At 39.1% G+C, this 18794-nt stretch overlaps 1 long non-coding RNA gene across 1 annotated transcript; it reads left to right on the forward strand.

Moving 5' to 3' along the window:
• Positions 1 to 2572: 2572 nt before the first annotated feature.
• On the forward strand, positions 2573 to 18618 carry LOC130356541 (uncharacterized). Its single transcript, XR_008888917.1, has 7 exons — positions 2573 to 2611; positions 4184 to 4424; positions 5065 to 5139; positions 5901 to 6039; positions 8868 to 9043; positions 16099 to 16269; positions 18444 to 18618. It is a non-coding gene; the product is annotated as an uncharacterized LOC130356541 (long non-coding RNA).
• The last annotated feature ends 176 nt before the right edge of the window (positions 18619 to 18794 follow it).

The following is an 18794-nucleotide window of genomic DNA, read 5'->3' on the forward strand; positions in this document are numbered from 1 at the left end:
CCCAATTAGCTTAATTAGCTTCCACCTGGTCCCTGACTATATCTGACCTCCTCCCATGCACTCCCTTGCCGGATCTTGTTGCCTTGTGCCAGTGAAAGCGTTTAGTGTGTCCAAAGCCTGTGTTACCTGAACTTCTGCTATCCATCTTGACTACGAACCTTGCCGCCTGCCCCCGACCTTCTGCTACGTCTGACCTTGCCTCTGCCTAGTCCTTCTGTCCCACGCCTTCTCAGCAGTCAGCGAGGTAGAGCCGTTGCTAGTGGATACGACCTGGTTGCTACTGCCGCAGCAAGACCATCCCGCTTTGCGGCGGGCTCTGGTGAAAACCAGTAGCCTCTTAGAACCGGTCCACTAGCACGGTCCACGCCATTCCCTCGCTGACACAGAGGATCCACTACCTGGAAGCCGAATCGTGACACAGACTAAGCTGATACTAAATAGAGCAACGGTGTAGGTTACAGCTCTGAGGGTTTTTCCATTTTTTGCATTTTCGTTTTCGTTTTCCTCCTTACCCCTTTCAATTTTGCACCTAAAAATCCATATGATGGCTTATTTTTTTGCACCACCAATTCTACTATGTAATGACATCAGTCATTTTACCCAAAAATCTAAGGCAAAATGGAAAAAAAATCATTGTGCCACAAAATTTAAGAACATCATTTTGTAACTATTGGGGGCTTCCGTTTCTACGCATTAAATTTTTCGGTAAAAATAACACCTTCTCTTTATTCTGTAGGTCCATATGGAATTTGGAATTTTTTTGCTTGATTGCTCATGCCTGGATCTCAGGCACTGAGCAGCCATTCGGCGATCGGACAACAGGAGGCAGGTAAGGGGACCCTCCTGCTGTCCTCCAGCTGTTCATGATGCCGCGATTTTGCCGCGGTGATCCCGAACAGCCCCCTGAACTAAACAGCAACATTTTACTTTCACTTTAGACGTGGTGTTCAACTTCGAAACTAAAGGGTTAATAGCGCACGGCACAGCGTTCAGTGCCGTACGCTATTAGCCACAAGTCCCGGCAGTTGTAAGAGGCCATGCCCAACCCGCTATGATGTGGGGCCACAGCGTTGCCCCGCGTTATAGAAATGGAGTGGGCAAAGGGCATACAGGTACGCCCTCCGTCCCCAACAGGTTAAACAGCAGCATACGTAACAATAACTAAATGTATAAGTATGTGTCAAGGAACAAGGGGGAAGATTTATCAAAACCTGTCCAGAGGAAAAGTTGCTGAGTTGCCCATAGCAACCAATCAGATTGCTTCTTTGAAAAGGCCTGTAAAAATTAAAGAAGTGATCTGATTGGTTGTTATGGGCAACTGGTGTACTTTTCCTCTGGACAGGTTTTGATAAATCTCCTCCAATGTTTTTTTTACCTGAGTGTGGACCCTCAACCTCTGGACCAAATAGTCACTAAAGCTATAGTTCAGGGATGGCCAACCTGTGGCTCTCCAGCTGTTGCAAAACTACAACTCACAGCATGAACAGATTGTCTAATGCAGAGCATGGTGGGAGTAATAGTTTTACAACAGCTAGAAAGATGCAAGTTGGCCATCCCTGCTATAGTTATACAAACGGATGGCATATGCTGTTTAGTTATGCAACAAAGCCGTAAGCAGTTTAGTTATGCAACTAGTTGGTTTTAGTTGAGCAAGTAATGTAGGCCAAAATGAACTTTAATTATAATACCTAGGTCTTTATTTCTACAGCTAAAATCACATGTTGTCAAATGTAATGTTGCATGCATCTCTCATCTTTAGTTTCAAATTGTGTGTCATTTGTGATGTGTCTGCTCATGTTGGCATGTAGCTCAGGACTAATGCTCATCTAATTGTTTTATTAAAGAACTGATTAGTTAATTAAAAAATACAACGTTTTTGAATCAGCTGTCTAGATCTTAGTATTAGTATTTTCCTTTTTTTAAAGGCAGAGGATCATTCCTTCATTAAAAAAAGAAACATAATACAGAACACCAAAAAAATGGACTGTCCAGCAAAAATGTTTAATGTAGCATACATTAAACTTTCCAGTCTATAAGGTAAGGGGCATATGCAATGTAAATTAAAATTCTGATTTTATACTTAAAGGATTTTGCAGAATTATGCACAGTGATTTAGCTTTAAAGATAAATAGGGTGGGATGCAGAAATGATTTGCTTTGTCTTGTTTGTGAATCTTAAATATAACATGTCCACAGGTTTGGTTTTGTTTTTTCTTTTTATAATATATTTTTTTTGTTTAATTCTAAGGTTTCTAAAACCACTGAAAAAGGCTAAAGATGGCTTCCAAAAAAATTAAGAGTTCAATGGATAACACATGCAAGGGACTTAAAGGGGTTGTGCGCTGCCCTGGCTTTCGGAGCTCCGCACGCACCGTCCGGAAGTTCATTACTCCGAACGCTGTGTGCGGGCTTCCGTGTCACGCCCCCTTCCCATAGACTTTGGTAGAGGGGGCGGGCGTGACGCACACAGCGCTCGGAGTAATGAACTTCCAGACGCTGCGTGCGGAGCTCCAAAAGCCAGGGCAGCGCACAACCCCTTTAACCTTATTCACAGGTATACTGTCCTATTACCAGATACATCTGATCATCAAAATCATGCAACAAATGGAGAGGTAAACTATGCTTATTACAAATGTAAACATTCTAAATGCGTGTGTGTGTGTGTGTGTGTGTATAGTCTGTTGATTGTATTTTCTAATTTTCTTATTATATTCCTAACATCAGAGAAAAGGTTGATCAAAGAGTTCGCCAAAAAGTTATTGCTTTGTACAGAGGTGGATTACGGCCAGTTCCCGACATTATGAGACAACTAAATGCATTTATATCCAAAGAGTTGTTTTACGATGTTGATATGCCAGAAATATTACGTAGAAGGTATCATCCCACAAGCAAAGTCATTGCCAAAATAATTGGAAAATTAAAACAAGAGGGAAGGAATTCACTATTGGACCAAGAGAATACTGTAAAGCTGATGAGTCAGTGGGAAAAAGAATTCCCACACGACAAATATTTTTTCCGAGCAAAAACCGGTATTGATGAGCAACCTGATCGGCAAACTTTTTTATTTTGTTACCAAGCTCAATGGCAGATAAAAATATTGCATCAGTATGGCAACATAGTTCTCCTAGATGCAACCTACCGCACGACTCAATATGCACTTCCACTTTACTTTCTGTGTGTAAGTCTAGTGTACTACTTAGTGGTAGGTGCATTTGCTGACGAAACATCAGAAGCAATAGAAGAAGTATTGCGAATATTCCAGACCTGAAACCTTAATTGTAAGCCAGACAGCTTTATAGTAGACTTTTGTTTGGAGGAGATCAAGTCCTTGTCCAAAATATTTCCAAGTAATAAAAACATAATGCTTAAAATGTCTATACAATAGCTAACATGCAACACTAATCACACTCTTTTCTGTATATCCATGGGTGTAGTAGGATGTGTAAAACAATGAAATACAACACTTTAAATGACAATTTTTTTAGAATATGTGGTATTTTTTATTTATTTATATATTATAATTTTAAAGTTATATAGAAGTCATTGTTAAAAAGGCAAAGACGATGCCAGATCTAGGAATATAACATTTACAAACAAAGTTTGGAATAAAAGACACAAGACTACTTTTCTGTATTTTTTTTACCATAACAATAGAAAAGCATGCCTCCTAACTTTTGATAAGAAGGAAGAGGGATTGTGTGTGCGGTGCTCAAAGCATGCCGCTGCAAATTCTGCCTGCACTAGGGCACGCCTTTATCTCTGCCCAAAACATAACTAAACACCTTTTCCCACCCAGTTACCTAGATGCCCCTCACATAGTAATTATTCCTCTTTTATGCCCCCTCACAGTAATTATGCCAGCATTGCGCCTCCTTTACCGTAGTTTTGGCCAGATATGTGCCCCCTCACAGTAGTTATAACAGATATGTGCAATATCAGGGCACCCCAACACCAAATATGACCATAACCCTTTCCATAAATCCATTTAATGCAATTTCTTCACTTCTTAACATGACAATTGAAAACATTCTGGTAAGCATATTGTGTGATTAGAAATTGTGTTAGTGGTGAAATGTCCTCAATGTTAAGGCTTTGTGCTACTAAGCTGTTACCCCCAGTTCTTAATTTCAAATTTGAATTCTATTAAATTTTTTATTTAACAAATTTTCATATTTCCTTTACAGATGCAACCATTATGCTTTGTGATTTTCACCATGAGATATCATGGACAGAGTGGGTGAAGAAAAAAGATCACAATGTTTACCAGCATCACAAGAAAATTTCAAACATGATTCGCAATATTGCTCATGCTGATGACTTGGAAAGTTTTAATAACTCTCTAAAGATTCTGCAGACAAATGAGATATGGCAGGAAAAAACTAATTTTATCAATTGTCTTCAACAAAGTGGCTGCCATCCCAGAAGGTAATTCATGTATTATTTAACAGTGCCTAAACATTTCTTTAAGACTGGACAAAAAGAGAAAACTTTAAAGTTGTTATATTATGTTTACTTAAAGACCTCAAGAGACAGAAGGGTCCTAAAATAAAAAAAAAAATCTGAACAGTCTGTGATATAATTAAACATGCAAGGTATTTTTACAGAGATTATTGGCTTTGCAAATTCAGTAGACATCCACGCCTCCTCCCAGAAGTGAACACCTATTTACTTCTTTTGTATCTACTGCTCTCTTTTGACATAAAGGGATTTACATGTGGCAGATAAAAACAACTTGACTAATGCGCTTGCAGCTGAGTGAAGAAATTACAACGTTTTTTTCATGATAGACTCAGGCATGTATGAGGTCTATAGATAGTGTGATTGTAGACTTTTTCTTCTCTCTGGCAGATATGGAAGGTGCATGTGATGGGAGCTGGACACAGTAACACATTTTTGCTTTTATAATTTGTATGTATTTAAGTTTTTTCATTTCTATAAACTCCTTGTATGTTCTATAAAAAGTGTGTATTTTCAAATAGTATAAACTTTGATGCCTATGTGTACTGTGCAGGAGTCTTATTGCAAATTTGAATAAATGTTTTTGACTGATATTTTTTCCTTCCAGATGACTGCATAAGCAATTACTAGATGCTGAAGACTACACAAACTCTGAGAGGGTTGCTCTGGAAAGAAATCCCATGTAATTGCAAGTGCTATTGAAAATAATCTTAAGGGTGCATTCACACGCTCTTTGTTTTTGAGGGTTTTCCGTTGCGTATTTGAAAGGGGCGGGTTCTCGGCTGTCCATAGCAGATTGTCCGTGGCGCAATTTACGCTGCGGAAAACCCGTGGCAGTCCCTACTGACTTCAATGGGGCTTGTGGCGGATTTTCCACAGCGTAAATTCCTCCGTGGAAAATCTGCTGCGGATAGCCGAGAAGAGCCCGCACCCTTTCAAATACGCATCGGAAATTATATAATTTTATAATTTATATGTATTAGAAAATATGCTTGAGTTCCTCTTTTTATAACTTTTTCTACACATTACACATCATGTACATAATACAGAAGTTACAGGTAACATCTCCTTAAAGAGTAATACAAGCATTTTCAAATTTTTTTGCCATATTGTGTAGATAAGAGGAGCCATATTACAATTCCAATCAAAACACCAAACCAACCCCACACCTCAGAGGAATACAACAAAATGATCAGAGGATATAGAAAATGCATAACCAGTTTTCCAGGCATCCTAAATAATATATCCATACAGCAACAGTATGGGAAGTGGAGGAAGATACACACTGTCTATAGAGCCTAATCTCACTAGTACATGGGCTCTGCTATAAAGTCTTTATAGAAAAATGTTACCTCACCATCTCTTAATCTTTAGAAATGTGACATGACTAAGAGCAAGACATTCATTTTTGTGGCTAATTTTATTGTATTTATCTATTTGCAGGTGCATGGTATGGTCATATCAGGGACATACAGAAATAGGGGTTGACTGACGTGTGTTACCAGAAAGATACGTGGTGGTGATGTTTCCTGAAAACATTGAGCCTTGGGGAAAACGCTAAATAATGAATATTATATGAAAGGTAAGTGTTTTATCTTTGCATAGTAAATTTTTTGGTCTTTTTTTTCTTTTTTATATATTCACTTTTTTTACTACTTTTTAACCCCTTAACGACCAAGGACGTATATTTACGTCCTTGGCCGGCTCCCGCGATATAACGCTGGGTCACGCGGTGACCCCGCGTCATATCGGGTCGGTCCCGGCATGTATCTGAAGCCGCGACCAGAGGCTAATAGCGCGCGGCAGCGGTGCCGCGCGCTATTAACCCTTTAGACGCGGCGTTCAAAGTTGAACGCCACGTCTAAACCGAAAGTGAAAGTTGCCCAGCTGCTCAGTGGGGCTGATCGGGACCACCGCAGTGAAAATGCGGTGTCCTGATCAGCTGGGACACGAGCGGAGGTCCTCTTACCTGCCTCCGGCATGTCCCCTCGGCGATTGATTGCTCCAAGCCTGAGATGCAGGTTTGAGCAATCGACCGCCGATAACCCTGTTCAATGCAAAGCTATGGCTTTGCAGTGAACAGGGTATATGATCAGTGTGTGCAGTGTTATAGGTCCCTATGTGAGCTATAACACTGCAAAAAAAAAAGTTTAAAATAAAAAGTTAATAAATGTCAATTAACCCTTTCCCTAATAAAAGTTTGAATCACCCCCCCCTTTTCCCATAAAAAAAAACATGTAAATAAAAATAAATATAAACACGTGTGGTATCGCCGCGTGCATAAATGTCCGAACTAAAAAAATATATATTGTTAATTAAACCGCACGGTCAATGGCGTACGTGCAAAAAAATTCCAAAGTCCAAAATAACGTAAGCGATAAAAAAGTCCGATCAATACAAAAATGGTACCGCTAAAAACTTCAGATCACGGCGCAAAAAATGAGCCCTCATACCACCCCATAAGCGGTAAAATAAAAAAGTTATAGGGGTCAGTAGATGACAATTTTAAACGTATACATTGTTCTGCATGTAGTTATGATTTTTTACAGAAGTACGACAAAATCAAACCTATATAAGTAGGGTATCATTTTAGTCGTATAGACCTAGAGAATAAAGATCAGGTGTCATTTTTACCGAAAAATGTACTGTGTAGAAACGGAAGCCCCCAAAAGTTACAAAATGGCGTTTTTTCTTCAATTTCGTTGCACAATGATTTTTTTTTCCTGTTTCGCCGTAGATTTTTGGGTAAAATGACTGATGTCACTGCAAAGTAGAATTGGTGTCGCAAAAAATAAGCCATAATATGGATTTTTAGGTGCAAAATTGAAAGGGTTATGATTTTTTAAAGGTGAGGAGGAAAAAACTAAAGTGCAAAAACGGAAAAACCAGTGGTCCTTAAGGGGTTAAACAGGTTTCAGTTGGCTTCTTACAATTGCTATCTTGAAGATTGAATGGATCATGTCACCTCCTTCACAGCATCATATGCTTATATTCTGTAACTTTTTTTTTTAACATTGTTATTATGCACTTGTCTTCTTAGGCCCCCTTTACATATGTCTGTTCCCTCCAGCACTGCAAAAGCTGTACCACAGGGAAAATGAGACCATAACTGAGACCATTCACATTCATCCAGAGTCTCAGTTTATACGCCAGATGATTACACTCGCTGGAACGTCTTAGACATTGAAAAAGCATCTTGTGGTGTTCTCTCGTCCATGCCACATATACCTATTAGGCAACTGATGATTTTGACTGATAATTTAGGCACTTTTTTAGCATCAGTTATGCCATCAGTTGTGAACAAAAACTGAGCCTGAACTGACACATGTAAACCTAGCCTTAATTTTTATTTTGTTTTGTGTACATGAATTGAGCAACTTTTTACCCCCCTAACGACATGTAATGTAAATTTGCGTTGTCATGCAATGGAGCAATGGAACTGTTGCAGATCAGATGTAAGTAACTAGAGACGAGCGAATTTACAGTATTTTGGTTGATAACAAACCTCGTGGCTCGGCTGTTGCTGACTTTCCGCTGCATAAATTACTTCAAGCTTTCAGGAGCTTTGATGGCCTGGGAAAGGTGGATACAGTCCTAGGGTACTCTCCTAGGATTGTATACACCTTTTCCAGGCCACCGGAGCTCCTGAAAGCTTGAAGTAATTTATGCAGCCAAAAGTCAGCAACAGCCGAGCCACGAGGTTCGTTACCAACCGAATTACTGTAAATTCGCTCATTTCTAGAAGTAACCATATGAAAAAACCTAAATGAGGTCCAGCTCCAAAAAAACAAGCAATCCTTTATTTCATACAGTATAAAAATCCAGACAAATACAAGGCAAACACGTTTCGAAACACGTTATACCGGTCCTTACTCATGACAAACATTACAATAACTCCCCACTTCCTATATACTCATATCACACTAATCCCTAGGGATTTTGGTGTAACACGGTGTCCAGACTGTTGGAGTTAGCAAAATGTGGGAAAAAATTCACATTAAAATCAACTCCAAGCAGTTTGTCAGCAATATTGCAGGATCAGATCATAAAAAAAAAAAAAAAAAAAAAAGCCTACTGACTCTTACCCAGATATTTTTGTCTAAATGGCAAGAGATGTTGTCAGAGTGCTCTATTAAAATTTGGCAGATTTGTGAGTGGAAATCAGAAATACTGGTTTACACTGATAAAACCTTATTTTCTGAGCTTGATAAAAAATTGAAAGAGAATATGAATAAAATGGAAGAAAACATGAAGTAATTTAAACAAAACAAATTTAACAGTGATCTCCGGAAAGCTGAGCTATGATTGGTCGCTGTCGGAAAATGTTAATGTTTTTTTGCAAGGTTATATAGAGCCAAAGTAATAGATGTATAAGCTAACACAAATTTCCTTTTATATTATCAAATATAGATGTGGGCTCATGTTTTCCGAAATAAAGCTGTTCAATTCTAAATAAACACAAACAATGGATTAGAGAGGCAAAATGAAATCTTGAAACATGCCTACTTGCGTGATTACAGGAACTGCAATCTGAGTGAATTAATCCAAGTTCTTCATAATCATTTTTTACCGGACAGCTATAAAAAGTAAGAATATATTGTGATAATTAAGATATATTTTTGTAAATGCACTTTAGATAGCTAAATATAATCAGTTCAAGTGGTCATCCAACCCCTTAAATTCCCCCTGGATTCTCACCTGGATCATCGCTATTCATGCAAAAATATTGCCAAATAGCACACAGTACCTCATTTGAAGACGTACTTTTCTTTCTGTGATTTTTGTTTTCTTGTCTTCAGAAAAGCCACTTTGTGTGATATGCGAATCAGCCAGTATGGTGCCCAGAGGGGCCGTTATTTTCTCTTGAAGGAGCCCAGGCATGCCTCCATCTAGTCCCCAAGCCCTCCCTCATGCAGAGCTCAAGCACTCATACTCCTCACTCAGATATCACGCCCCTACTGCACCGTGTCTGCCCAAACAGCTATAGGAGTGGCCAGGGTTAAAACTCCTTTTTAAAGGGGTTCTCTGAGTTCAGAGGTGAACCAAGAGATATCGGCATTTTCACTCAGCCCCCCTGATATGGGTATCCTGCCTGAATAAAACCCCTTTAAGGCCTATTGATAATTAAATAAATAATAATAATAAAAAAAAAAAAAAATATATATATATATATATATATATATATATATATTATAATGTGAACAATTCACTCAAACTACTAAAAATAAGGTAAATGTAATAGGTGAAAGAATCTTGAATTAAAATTAATTAGTTTTGTGTCAGTGTTCGATTTTATAACCAAATAATGCAAAGTAATTTTCATAGTGGTGGTAGTATATGGGTGTGTTCACACTGAGTAAATCAAGAGGAATTCATGTTGAAAAATTTACGTGCTGAAAAAAGAATTTTCTATTCGCGCAGAATTTGCACGAAATGGGGGAGAAAGAAGCCATTTTTCATGCAAATTCCGTGCAAATTCCACGCGAAAACGATGTTGGGCGGAATTTTTTTTTTTTACCATTGACTTCTATTGATTTTTGCTAGCGGATTCCACTTGAAGAATGAACATGTTCTTTCTTCAAGCGGAAAGGAATTCAGCCTCGGAATTCCGCTAGCAGAATTTCCGATGTGTGAACAGGACAGCAGAAAAAACTTTAAAGTCAATGGGTAGAGAAGATGTGCATTAATTTGGAGCGGAGAATTCAAGAGGAATTACTCGAGTAAATTCCTCTTGAATTACTCAGTGTGAACGCACCCTATTAGTCAAGTTTTTCTTTGTCCACCAGTGAAAGGCAGAAAAAAAATTAGACAATTTTCCCCCACAGTCCTTTTGTTTACAAAGTAGTATGCTAACATATAAAAATTAAACATTATATGGTTTAGAAAACTTTTGCTGTACTACTGAATTTATTATCTAACAATTTATTTTCAATTATACATATGTTCAACTCAATGTTCAGGGATGAGAACATTATCGAAAATTTTAAAGTTCTCAGGAAGTTCTGCCTTTCCTAAGAACAGACCTCATGAATTCATAATTCATATTTTGAAAAGGTAGACAAGCAACTTAGTTGATAAACATGTTTCCTGTGCAAATGAGGATAGTGGAATTTTCTCTGTCAATAGTGAATCTGACGAAGAAAAAAAATTACACTGTGATTTAGGAGGAAATACGCCATCTTGTACATGTGTAGACTGGAAAAAAAATCCTATTGCCATGCAAACACGTGTGTGCAATTTTGAGTTGTGCCCTATGGCAGCAGGAAAAAAAATTATTCAGACTACACAAAACATGCTTTGTTTATTTTGGACAATGACTGTTTTTCAACCAGCATTGATTTGTACACGGAAGCATTCACTAATTACAAACAGGAATCAGTCAATGAAACAGTCCATGAAGCAGTCCATAGTCCTGTTACAGAAATAACATCCTTATTACCACGCCAAAGGAGTCATAGAATGCAGATGGTAGGAAAATGTGTCTAAATATTTAAAAAAAATTATAGACAAAGTGTATTTGATTCAAGACATTGACTGTCTAACTGCATTACAATCTGCTGCAGAAGAATTGCTAAAAAAAAATCAATTTCATATGTGCCAAAAGACCATGGAATACCCATCATTCCACCGCCTACCGAATCTATAAAAAACTAGACTTTCATTTTTTCCTACTCACCTTTTAAAAATCATAATCCTTTCAATTTTGCACCTAAAAATCCATATGAGGGCTTATTTTTGTGCCACCAATTCTACTTTGTAATGTCATCAGTCATTTTACCCAAAAATCTACGGCAAAGTACATTTTTCGGTAAAAATGAAACCTTATCTTTATTCTGTAGGTCCATTCGATTAAAATGATACCCTACTAATATAGGTTTGATTTTGTCATACTTTTGGGAAAAAAAATCATAACTACATGCACGAAATTTAAATTAAAATTTTAAAATACATTTAAAATTGTCCTCTTCTGACCCCTATAACTTTTTTATTTTTCTGCGTACAGGTTAGTATGAGCTCATTTTTTGCACCGTGATCCGAAGTTTTAATTGGTACCATTTTTGTTTTGATCAGACTTTTTGGTCGCTTGTTATTCCTTTTACGCCATTGACCGTGCAGTTTAATTAACATTATATTTTTATAGTTTGGACATTTATGCACGTGGCGATACCACATATGTTTATTTTTATTATGGTTATATATTTTTTATATGTAATTTGGGAAAAGGGGGGGTGATTTAAACTTTTAAGGGTTTAATGTGTGTGTTTTTAAACTTTTTTTTATAACACTTTTAGTCCCCTTAGGGAACTTTTAGGAGGAATCATTTGATTCCTCATACAGATCAATGTGGTTCTATAAAACCACATTGATCTGTGTGCTCTGCTCTCAATTGATAAAGCCCGCGATCGTGCTGCGGGGGGAGGGGGGGGGCGATCCACACCACTGGACCACCAGGGATGGAATAAAGGTACCTTTAGACGCCACTGTCAGCTTTGACAGCAGCGATCTGAAGGGTTAATAGCCGGCTGTGGCAATCGCTGCATGTCTGCTATTAATGCCGACCCCCAGCTACAAGAATCAGCTGGGGGCCGGCTGGTATGACACGGGCTCGAGTCGGGAGCCCGCGTCATACCCCGTTAACGGCACATGGACGTGTATACATGTCCATGGTCTTTAAGGGGTTAAACCACTCCCAAAAAGAAAGTATGGGAAGCCAAAACCGCCAGGAGCACAAAGATTCAAGTTAAAGGCTGAAGCTCAAAAAAATGGATGTTCGGGAAACTGTAGTGACATCTGAACAAGATTTTTGTACAGAAACTACTTCTCCATGGATTGCTGTGAAAAGGATTATTTTATCTTACACACATAGAAAAGAGATCAGTGATGATATATGGTTAGATGACAACATTATCAACGTGTACCAAAATCTCCTTTCTATACAGTTTTCCACACAAGGTGGTTTAGTGGACACTGTAACTCTTTCTCAAAGTACTACCAATGTAGTTCCAATGCAGCATATGATTCAGATATACCATTTAGGTGCGCACTGGGTTATTTCAGAAACTAATGGGGCAAGATCAAGGTCTTTGACTCGCTACCGTTTTCAGGGATTGCAGAGAGTCTTTGAGAACAACTTATTAAGATGTATGCTTTACCATTTACAGGGGGTAAAGTAGTGACTGTTAATTACATCTGTAGCCAAAAAAGAAGGGTGGAAATGACTGTGGTTTATTTGCTATTGCAAATTGTTTGGCATTGGCAAATAAGCTGGACCTATGTTCAATTTGCTTTGAACAAGACAAGTTGAGGCAAGATTTGTTTTTTTGCCTAGATCAAAAAAAAAAAAAAAAAAGCTGGAACTTTTTCCATTCTTTCCATCAGAACAAAAAATTTAAATAAACAAAGTTCGTTTGACATTGTTCTGCACGTGTCACCTGTATTCTAAGGAAGCAATAATAAAGTGTGACAAATGCCAGATGTGGCTACACTTTTCATGTGCAGGCATTGCAGTAAGAGACAAACAAATTAACAGCAAAAATATTTATTTTGTAACAAATGGAAAACGGACAAACAAAAAACATTTTCAACTAGAATTATTAAATTAAACTTTGAGAATATTGTCTGAATTTGTAAAATATTTGGAAAACGCAATAACAAAAAGTATTGAACCAGAAAAATAAATGTTTGTCCACTTCAATTAAGGAACATTGTTTATTCTATATTGTCAATAAAGTTTTCTAAGAAATATTGGTTTGTAGTGTTGACTTACAGTTGAACCAGTAAACACTAGCAGATCCAAGTGTACAGTGTTCATTTTAGGACATTGTAAGATATCATAGTAAAGCATGAGAATAATGTCCATGTGAGGCAAAATACTATCTCTGACACCCGAGTTTCTTCAAAGGTCAGGGTCAAAGTCAGAATAAGTTGTAGACTTATTTGGGAGAGCTCATATAGCAACAAAAGAACATATAGCTCAGAGTCAAAATTGCTGCATTGCAAACAAAGGATTCTGGGTTCAAGACCCAATAGGATCCTTAATAACAAAAAAGTTTTTTTAAACCCTAGCTAGGAGACAAATTAAAAAGGTTGTTTGCCTTTGATCTCTGACTACTCTCTGGTCAGCATCAGTGTCAAAATGATTTTTTAGAGTAATTGTGCATTTTAATGGAAAATCACATAGCTAGAGAAGATCCATGATCACTTCAGGCTGAGCCTATAACTCAATGATAAGGTTTCTGTGTATCAGTCTAATAGCTTTCATGTTCAAGACCCAATACAAACCTTAAAAGAGGTAAAAAAAAATTATACATATATACACACTCTGTGAGAAGGTGAAAGGTATAATGGTCAATGGATGCTATGTGTCACCAAGGCTCCTGGCCTTGGTGAAGTAAGATTTGTGGTATCCCGGTACCGCATTCTATACGGTACCTACTTATGTATGGGTCCCCATAGCCAGAGTCCCTAGGACGTGGGGATCCCTGTCGTTTAGTTTGCCCCTTGTCACCTCTATTTCTACTAATAGACCAGTGGTCCATATAAGGTTAATTTAAATATAGTGATTTATCTGTAAATAAATGGTTAATTACTTGTTTCCATAGCGTTGCAGGACCTGCGGGTCATGTGACTAGGTGAACTCAATGGTATTAGGCTTAAGGACCTTTGGAGGCCCTGTGATGTAAGCAATCCCATTACACCATGTAATGGTGAATAGCAGATGTTCGGACCAATCAGATTCGCCCCGCCCCCTGCCCATATAAGGGAGCGGCGGCCATCTTCTCGCTCTCTTGCTCCTGGGCAAGCAAGCAAGCAAGACCTCCGCAGCAATTATCACAGTGAGTTAAACCTGAGCCTTGCGGCGACGGCTGAACAATCTAATTATAGAGTGTATAAATTCCCAGACACTCTGCAGCATCACCGGACCTAATAATTCCCCTAAATACGGACGGATCAGCAAATCTCTCCCTAAATTCAGAGACTGTATATCTAGCTCAAGGTCCGCTACAACTGTCAGTCACTAAGCAACCTAAGGACTGTTTATATGAGACTTACTGTGCCGTGGATATTTCAAGCACTGCAGTAAAGTTGTTCAAGTTCAATCTTCTTGTGGACCTTCAGTTATTTCATGCACCTATTGATGAACATTGATTCAGCATACCAGCCCTCAGCCTGGCGTCACGAACTCTAGGGTTAACATTAACCCCTTATATACCTATACCATACCCCCACTACCATACACCCCCCAAGGGCTACCATATATATATAATGGTCAATGGATGCTATGTGTCACCAAGGCTCCTGGCCTTGGTGAAGTAAGAGCCGGTACTATTCAGTGTCTGTACTGCGAGGCAGTCTGACACTAAGTCAGTAGTATGGCTTTAAGGCCATTCCGGGACGGCTCTTACTGGGAATGACCAAGTGCAGGGTGGGGGTCATTCCCCACAATCCAGGCTGGCTTTTGTTGGCCATAAAGCTAGGCTGTTTCACCAGCTGAGGAGTATTTGCTATTTGCAGCTCACAGTGCGAGTGAAAGCTGTGTTTGGAGTTCTGCCCTCTCTTTGCTCCAAGTGTGGAAGCTGCTGAACAGCATAGCTGGAGGCTAGGAAAAGACTTTGCTTAGTGCCGCACAGCACGAACTCAGGTGTGAACAAACACCAAGGAAATACAGGTGGACTTTGTTATGTATTCCTTTGTTTTGCGTTAAAGACTGTTTTTGCTGTATGCTGAAGTGTGAATAAAACATTGGACTTTGATTTAAAACGCTGTCTCCTTACCTCAATTCTGCAACCGCACCTCACTGCAAGAGCGAGTTATCACAACACATATACAAACTTGCGTCTAAGTCAAAATGATTTTTAGAGTTCCTGTGTATTTGTCTGCTGTATCACATAGTGAAAGAAAATCCATAACTACTCAGAGTTCAGCCTATGCCTTAAAGGGAAACAAGCAGCAGATTTTACCCTATAAAACTCTTGGTAAAGCGTTATATAGGGTAAAATCTGTATCCTCACCATCCCCGAGGGACGCTCCTGCCACCAGGGATGGTAAGATATGAACTTGTAAAGTAATCCCCTAGGTGGGGAGCTCCTCTTACCGGGTCCCGTTACTGCAGCCTGTGTGAGGTGGAAACTTGCGACCCGTGCAGACTTGCGACCACTTCTCTCTATGTGTGAAGGGGGACATACTGCACGGGCTGGGGATAAGGGGGGGGGACATCACAGACTGGGGATGATTTCTTTATTCATACTGCACGAAAGCTGGGGATGATTTATATGTGTGAAGGGGGACATACTGCACGGGCTGGGGATAAGGGGGGGGGGGGGGACATTACAGACTGGGGATGATTCCTGTAAGTGTGCTGTGTATAATGCTGCACGAGCTGATTTATATTAGGCACTTCTGTATATATCTATCCTTTGAGGTTTGGCCACACCACACACAGCCCCTGCAGAGCCTTAGCAACCATCCTTCCCAGCCTGCATCTTTCAAACTCATTGGCTGATATGTAAGACTTGTCTCTCAGTAGTAGCTTAACACAGGCCCTTACTTATTGGCCCAGGAAAGAATCTTACAAACATATTGGCACAGATAAGAATCTTGGTAACTTATTGGCTGACATGTAAGACTTGTCTCTTTTTAGATTTACACAGCTCCAGACTCCTCCAGTTGAAGCTTTACACAGATCCAGACCTGTCTACTCTTTGGAGCTGCACTGTGTGGCTGGCCTGTCTCACCTCAGGAGAGCGACTCAGCGGATAACGTGGTACACTGAGCAGATAAGGTGTTGACGTGGAGCATAGACACTGTGGTGGTATGTATATGGTTGTGCTATGTATGCCGGCTGTTCATATAAAGGGGTTGATTTATTATCTCAGCACAATTAACTTTACAGTAAAGGAGAAAGTGGGTGTGCAAAGTGCTATGTGTTGCTGTATTGCATTGCTGGGCCATTAGAACTTTCGTACTTTTCTGTATATGGGGCTGTATGAGGGCTCATGTTTTGGACCATGAGCTGTAGTTTTTAACAGTATGAATTTTGTGTATATGTGAGATTTTCCTTTCTTTTGGGATGTGATGTTACCAAAATATGCAATTTTGGACTTTGCTGTTCACTGCACAGGATTAACCCCTTAAGGACCAGGGTTTTTTTTCTGTTTTTGCACTTTCATTTTTTATCTCCTTACATTTAAAAAATCATAACTCTTTCAATTTTGCACCTAAAAATCCACATGGTGGCTTATTTTTTGCGCCACCAATTCTGCTTTGTAATGACATTAGTCATTTTACCCAAAAATCTACTACTAAATGGGAAAAAAAAATCATTTTGCGACAAAATTGAAGAAAAAACACCATTTTGTAGTAACTTTTGAGGGTTTCAGTTTCTACACAGTAAATATTTCAGTAAAAATGACACCTTCTCTTTATTCTGTAGGTCCATACGATTAAAATGATACCCTACTTATATAGGTTTGTTTTTTAACTACATGCAAGAAAATTTATACGTTTAAAATTGTCATATTCTGACCCCTATAACTTTTTTATTTTTCCACGTACGGGCCGGTATGAGGGCTCATTTTTTGAACCGTGATCTGAAGTTTTTAGCGGTACCATTGCATTGATCGGACTTTTTGATCGCATTTTATTCATTTTTTCATGATGTAAAAAGTGACCAAAAATACACTATTTTGGACTTTGGAATTTTTTTGTGTGTACGCCATTGACCGTGCGGTTTAATTAACAATATATTTTTATAATTCGGACATTTCTGCACACGGCGATACCGCATGTTTATTTTCATTTACACAGATTTTTTTTTATGGGAAAAGGGGGGTGATTCAAACTTTTATTAGGGGGAGGGTTAAATGGTCTTTATTAACTTTTCTTTCCACTTTATTTTGCAGTGTCATAGCTCCCATAGGGGGCTATAAGACTACATACACTGATCTTTTAAAATTGATCAATGGTTTCTCATAGGAAACCATTGATCGATGATTCCGCCGCTTTACTGCTCATGCCTGGATCTAAGGCACTGAGCAGTCATTCGGCGATCGGACATCAGGAGGCAAGATAAGGGACCCTCCTGCTGTCATACAGCTGTTCTGGATGCCACGATTTCATTGCGGCGGTCCCGAACAGCCCGCTGAGCTAGCCGGGAGTAGTTTAGTTTCACTTTAGACGTGGCGATCAACTTAGAACGGCGCATCTAAAGGGTTAGTAGAGCGCGGCACCGCGATCAGTGCTGTGCGCTATTAGCCACGGGTCCCGGGCGTTGCTAGGGGCCAGGCCCGATCCGCTATGACACAGGGCCACGCCGTGGCCCCTGCATTATAGTAAGGGAGAGGACTCCGGACGTACCGGTATGTTCTTGGTCCTTAAGGGGTTAACAACATTTTATTTTAATTGTTCAGACATTTCTGCATGTGGTGATACCAAATATGTTTATTTATTACACATTTTTCCTGGGAATAGAGGGTACCCTTTTTTTTTTTTTTTTTTGAGTGGAGGGGGTCATTCACATTTATTGAAACTTAAGGCATGCTGGGAGTTGTAATTAAGTACTATATAGAGAGACACATGTTAGATCAACCACAACTTATGACTCTCAAACTGTTGCTCCCAGCATGTCCTCACTAATTGTAGTTAGGTACCATATAGAGAGACAAATGTTAAGGCAGTGTGTCTTCTAGGGGTTAAACCAGTTGCCTGTGCCTAATCATTTTACTAAATATGGTCCCTGCCTGGTGGTGACTTTCAAACAAGTCCCAAATCCCCAGTTTGCCCGACTTTTTTCAAAATTTCCTAATGATAAATTCATGACCACTGGATCCGCTGCAGTAGTTGCAAAATAATCTGAAGTGCTGTTAACTGGCTTTAAAAAAATCACACGCAACGTGTGCGACTTTTTGATACCTTTTCACTTTTAAAAAACTTGTCTAAATCTCTTGTTAAATCCCCTCAACTTGTTTTTTTTTTTTTTTTTTAAAGGTCTCTGCCCTAAAATTATAGGAGTACTCCAGCACTTAACAATTTCTCTCCTATCCTCATGATTGTGAACTGCTGGCACCACTTGGATTCTACTGAACAAGGCCCTGTGTCTCCCTGTTGCATGGTGCCTGAGGGTTTTATGTCCACTATTAAATCTCATTTGGAACTAGAGATACACAAGGTATGCAATATGTGCTGACCTGCCTCTCAATGCAGCAGGAAGAACGGGGGCCCCCGTTATGCAGTTGGACCCACCGTTGTTAAAACTTATTCCCTGCCCTGTGTATAAGGGAATAAGTTGTTAAATGTTTTAGTACCACCTTATATTTCTGTCAAGACTTAGCTTGCAAG

The sequence above is a fragment of the Hyla sarda genome, chromosome 2 (assembly GCF_029499605.1).
Source record: "Hyla sarda isolate aHylSar1 chromosome 2, aHylSar1.hap1, whole genome shotgun sequence".
Taxonomy (NCBI): domain Eukaryota; kingdom Metazoa; phylum Chordata; class Amphibia; order Anura; family Hylidae; genus Hyla; species Hyla sarda.